The sequence below is a fragment of the Pinus tabuliformis genome, chromosome 7, assembly GCF_031772625.1.
Source record: "Pinus tabuliformis cultivar Carrire ecotype Pingquan chromosome 7, CPIR1, whole genome shotgun sequence".
NCBI lineage: Eukaryota > Viridiplantae > Streptophyta > Pinopsida > Pinales > Pinaceae > Pinus > Pinus tabuliformis.
In genome coordinates this window covers 1,601,112,297-1,601,118,296 of record NC_142293.1, presented here as the reverse complement: position 1 = coordinate 1,601,118,296, position 6,000 = coordinate 1,601,112,297, and positions in this window count along the sequence as shown.

The following is a 6,000-nucleotide window of genomic DNA, read 5'->3' as shown; positions in this document are numbered from 1 at the left end:
ATTTATGAAAATAATGGAAATTAGGAGAAAAGGGGGGTGAAAGGTCACTGGTTGCATGTGAGGAGGAAAATAATGGAAAATGAAGAAAATGGAGGCCTCATTAATAAAAAGGCTTATGAAGATCAGTTCACAGACTTTTGTCAGTTCAGTTTTGGAGCTCTCTCTCTATTCTCTTTCTCTCGCATACTCTTGGACACTTAGAGTTTTCTTGCAGAACTCTTGGAGGAGTGTGGCATACATGGAGTTTTGGAGCAAAAAGGAAAAGGAAGAGCAGGAAAGCACAAGAGGACACCGGGATCAACAACTACAACAGGTTTTTCTTGCAGGTATCGAGTTGCATGTATGTTTTCCTCACTAGTTTTGGCATGCATGTGTTTTATTGATCACGATCTGTCATTAGCATGGAGGTTTGCCTGGATTGGCAGTGGATTTGCTTAGCCTCGGCATTACCTAGATAGCCATGGTGTTGTGGATTCATTTCTATATGTTTTTGGTTGGTTCTCATGTTTCCTTTAGCTTGGGTTGAGTTACTAGTTCTTGAAAGCCTTGGTTAGACAAACACTCTGGAAGCCCTATAAAAACTTGGGTTGAGTCACTAGTCTTGGAAGCCTTGGTTGGAAAAACGCTTTGGAAGCCCTTGGTGGGTTGAATTACTAGTCGTGGAAGCCTGGTTGGACAAACGCTCTGGAAAAAATAGACTTATGATTTTTCCTTCCAAATCTATTTTGTTTAACTCATAAGCACTTATCTGTGAGTTGAGACTCCAGAATTTACATGTATGACCTTCCTCCCAACAAATGAGGATTAGGCTATTACATCTTGATCCTCCTTTGTGCTTCTTCGTCCCATAACAGTTTTTTTGTAGCAGTTACAAATTCACTGGAATCAAGAGATTCTTCTCGGTCTAGCCTAGAATCCTTCTATTCACAGACCAAGTCTAGATATGGAGATCCACTGGCTGCAGTCCAGCTCAACAATTATCCCAGCAGGCTCTTGCCTTTTTCCTCTCTTCCCCCTGAGTTCTCCAACTCTGGAAAAAAAAAATAATAATAAATAAATAAATAATAAAAAAAAAAAAAATTTGCTCATAATTGTCTTGTGAAAAAAAAGAATCACTCAGGTTTTTTTCCCCGTAAATTCTAAAACTCAACACATGTGAGAAAAAAACAATTCCAATTAATTATTATTCCGCGTAATAATTTATCAAGTTCATCCATAACCACACTAAGTTTATCACTTTATTTACAAATACCTCGGGTGTCACACACACAGACAAATGTTAATTAATTCCACCAAAAGGAAGTTTTATTTGGAGATGTTGCAAAGAATTCTTGAAAAAAAAATAGTAATAATAAAACAAAATATAGACTCAATTAAAAAGGTAATAAACAAATAAAAATAGTAAATCGATTTAATTCAATTTGTTATATTTAATTTTGTAAACATAGTTCCATCTTAACTTTAAATCTATCAACAACCCAGGGTTTAAATCTCTCAAGATGCAAACCTCTTTTCAAGTGCAAAATTTGAAGAAAGGTATATCTTTTTCACACACACATATTTAGACCCGTGTTTAAAAATATTAATAACAAAAAAAATTGTAAACAATAATATGAGTTGACACATGGCGCACGTGCACACATACACACACATATATAAAACCAACATAGAGGGATCAAATCTTTTGAGGTGCAAACCTTTTATAAGTTTTGCACCTCAAGAGATTTGATCCCTCCAAATGCTTGATAGATATGAGGTTAAAATGAATCTATGTTGGTTACATGTAAATTTTGTGTGAGTAAACAATATTTCATAATTTATAAAAGTAATTACTTGACTTCCCCAATGGGAGTGTTCAAACATTTGTCAAGTGGGATCGAAGGGGCTGCCCACCACCCCACTGTCTCCAAAGATAATTAAGAGGGGGTGGTGTGGGTTGCTCCCCTCCTCCCCATGCACAAATATGTGAAACCTCATGTCGTTTGCAATGGTTGAAAACATTTCAGTTTACTCATATTTTGTTTCAACACAAAGTGTTGGATATTAATGCCCTAGGGTGATGTGGGTGAGATTTTCCTCCCCCTTTTGGAGGTTGGTAGTTTTACATTGCTTTGACAACATGTCCATGATTCAAAATGGAAAATGGGAGTTTCTTGCTTTAAATTGGCATGTTAGTGGATATGTTGAGAGTGCTACTCACTTTATTAGCTTTTTGGTTCTTTGGGTGGTTGCAGGAGGTGGATCTCAAGAGGAAGTTGGCGGAGTTAGCAAGATAGTGTTGAGAATGCAACAAGATGATGGGGCTTAATGGAAAGGAGTCGTTTTCACTAAGTGGGCCCGCAGGCAAACTATGGCGCAAAGTCTATTTTTAGACATATGGATCATGGTCTATGAGTTGCAGAATGTTGTTTATGGATGATTGGTCATGTTGGGAAAAAAATAGATGGACTTCTATTTTTGGGATCACAGCAGGAGTGATCAAAGTCTATTTTTAGACTGGCAGTCAAAAATAGAAAAGTCAAATATTATTGTCTCATAATAATATTTAGGCTATAAACTTTATCTTATTCTCTTGGAGCACTTCATTTTGAGCTACAGATGTGGCACATGCAGCTGTCAGAAGGAAATACGCTTTCTTTGTGGGTCAGTTGAGTTGTTGCATGTAGGACTTCAGTTAGAACTCAAGCAGTTGAGTTTGGTGGAGTTGATGGAGTTGTGTTCAGTTTGACTTGGTTAAACTAGTTGTAATTAGTCTAACTACAAATAGACTAATGATGAGTTGTTAAACTAATTATTAACTCATAAAGCAACTAAAGAATACATCAATTAACTCAGTTGCATGTCAATGCATGTACAGTTCAACAGGGACAGGTGTTAGAGGTTGAGATTGCTATCAGTTGTGACTATAGTTGTGCATGAGGATTTGCACAAGAAATGTATTGAGTATGCCAATGAGTATTGCGTTGATTTGCCCAGTAGAATAGCATGTGCTCACGTGATTTCCAGTGTGAGTGATTCTCAGCAGGTTTATGCAATAGAGGCAGGCAAAGCAGTGGACTAGATTTGAACCTATGACTTGTTCAGGTCTGAGTTGGTTTGTGTGTAACAGGTGGAGATAGTGTTGGATACTTGAGAGGAGTATTGTACTATGTAATGTTACATGTTCTCAATCATTAATATACAGATAGTGTGGGGTTTTCAGCTGTAAGCTTTCCCTGGGTTACATACTGTGTTAATGTGTGCATGTTATTGATGTTTCATTGTTTTTGATGCTGCTAAATTGTTGATCAACGTAGAGGAGCTTATGTATTGTGCATGTATTCCGCAATAGTGCATGATCAGGATAATATCTGTTGAATATGTGTTTATTATTCAAAATTTCTACATGGTATCAGCGCTGTTGATCATCAGATCTACTATTTAGGAAGTGTTTACATCTTATTTATTCAGGCAGAGTCTGTAATCGGGCCAGGTAGCCTCTAGATTCATCCTTCCTTGGGAAGGTGAGATATCCGGTAAAAGCCCATACAGTCAATCTCTGTACGAGAAATACTTTGTTCTCACGAATCTTAGATCCGAGGCGGTTGAGTTTGGCACTGGTGGAAATCGAATTTGCAGCAGTGTGTTCTTGGTGTCAACGTTGCAATGTCTTTCAACGGATTGCGATTGGAGTATGCTCTTGAGGGCAGCTTGAACTATATTGCATGGAAGGATAGGATGGAGGCCGTGTTAGATGATAATGGGCTGAAGGAGTTCATAGAGGTTGAGGTCCCAAAGCCTACTGATGCTGCTGCAGCTGAGGCTTGGCAAAAGAAGACAACAAAGTGTCGAAGGATTCTGTTGGAGGGCATGAAGGATCACATTGTGTCCAGCCTTCATGGTAAGGGTTCTCCATACTTGATGTGGAAAGTGTTGACAGATCTATTCCAAAGCAAGAGCGATCAGAGGAAGATGGTGCTCAAAGATAAACTCAGAAACATCAAATGCGAGAAGGGTGACAGTATGCCCAAGTATCTCAAGAAGTTCACTCAGTGTCGAGATGAGTTGGGAAGTGTGGGGGTTACTGTTGATGATGAGGACTTGGTGAGCTTGGCTCTCCTTGGTCTTTCGAAGAGTTGGCATTCCTATAAGGACTTTGTCAATGGTCGGGAGAAATTTCCAAGATGGGAGAGACTGTGGTCAGATCTTGTGCAGGAGGAGATCAGGCGGAGTACTAGAGACGGATCTTCATCAAAGGGAACTGATGAAGAAAATTGTACTTTGGCTGCCAAAACAAAGAAGGGGAAGAGCAAGAAAGCTTCTCAGTCTGGTGCGAAAGGCAAGAAGCAGGACATGTCCAAGGTGAAGTGTTTTCACTGTCACCAGCACGGACACTATGCCACTAATTGTCCGCAGAAGAAAAAGAACAAGCAAGCTGCTGGATCTGCAGCAGGGGAGGCTCTAGCCTTGCAGTTTGAGCTTGATTTTTCATTGATTGCATGCTTGGTTTCAAGTGTGATGGGATCGGTGTGGTTCTTGGACAGTGGTGCGTCTTTTCACATGACGAGAGATCGAGATTTGTTTTCTGATCTGGAGGACAAAGATCTTGGAGTGCTCATCGAGATGGGCGATGATGGTAGATACAGTGCGACCGGTATCGGTACCATTTCCTTTGAGAGGGAGTCTGGTAAACCCTTCGTATTGAAGGAAGTGATGCATGTTCCAGGATTGAAGAAGAATCTTATCTATGTGGCGATGTTAGAAGACAAGGGATATGATGTTGTTTTCAGCGAGGGAAAGGCTTTCTTGCGCAGCAAGACAACTGGAAAAACCCGGAAGATAGGAGTTCGAGTAAGGAACCTTTATCAGTTGCATGTAGATGGACGCGCAACAATGGCATGCAAGGCAGAAGGATTGGTGAGTCGGGATGATGGCGAATTGTGGCACAGGAGATTGGGTCACCTTCACCATGGAGCCTTGAAGATACTGCAGTAGATCACTACAAGGCTTCCCAAAGGCACTCTTGCGCAGTTAGATCAGTGCAAGGGGTGTACTTTGGGAAAGTTTGTGAAAGCCACCTTTCACGAGAAGGATAGTCGTGCCACGACGATCCTTGAGAAAATTCACACAGACGTGTGTGGACCTTTCTCAGTAGCTTCGAAAGTAAAACACAGGTATTATGTGATTTTTGTTGATGATTTCTCTCGTAAGTGTTGTATCTTCTTCATGCAGAAGAAGAGCGAGACATATTCAAAGTTCTGTGAATTCAAAGCACTGGTCAAGGAGTCGGGGAAGAAGGTGAAGGCTCTTAGGAGCGATAATGGTGGTGAATACATCTCTGACGAGTTCAAGGATTTTTGCAAGGCAGAAGGAATTCGAAGAGAGCTCATAGCTCCCCATAACCCACAGCAGAACGAGGTTGCTGAGCGGAAGAACAGAATGATCGTGGGTGCTGCATGGGCGATGTTGCATGATCAGGGCCTACCCCTTCACTTGTGGGCGGAAGCATGCAATACAGCAGTTTATGTGCAGAACCGTTGTCCTCACAGGATACTTGGCATGAGTACACCCGAGGAGGCTTATTCTGGTAAGAAGCCTGATCTTTCTCATTTGAGGATTTTTGGTCCTAACGTTTACATGCATGTGACGAAGGATGCCAGGAAGAAGTTGGAGCCGACCGCAGAGGTTGGGATATTTGTGGGGTACACTGATACGCCCCACAACTATCGTGTGTATTTGCCAGACAGTGGTAAAACTGTTGTGCGACGGGATATAAAATTTTAGGAGGAGAAAGCCATGAAGTGTTCGCTTGAGAGGGAGCTACACTTGCATGCAGATGAGGAGCTATTAGTTCCTAAAGATGAGCTTCAGGACGTGGATCAGCCACAAGACGAGGTTCATGAAGTGGAAGAGACCACTCATGTAGCGCCAACCATCAGAGGGCAAAAGCGCTTGATAGAAGCTGAGCGACTGGCTCAAGATGCAGAGAAAGTTGTAGGACCACCTACAGCCCAACGCAGG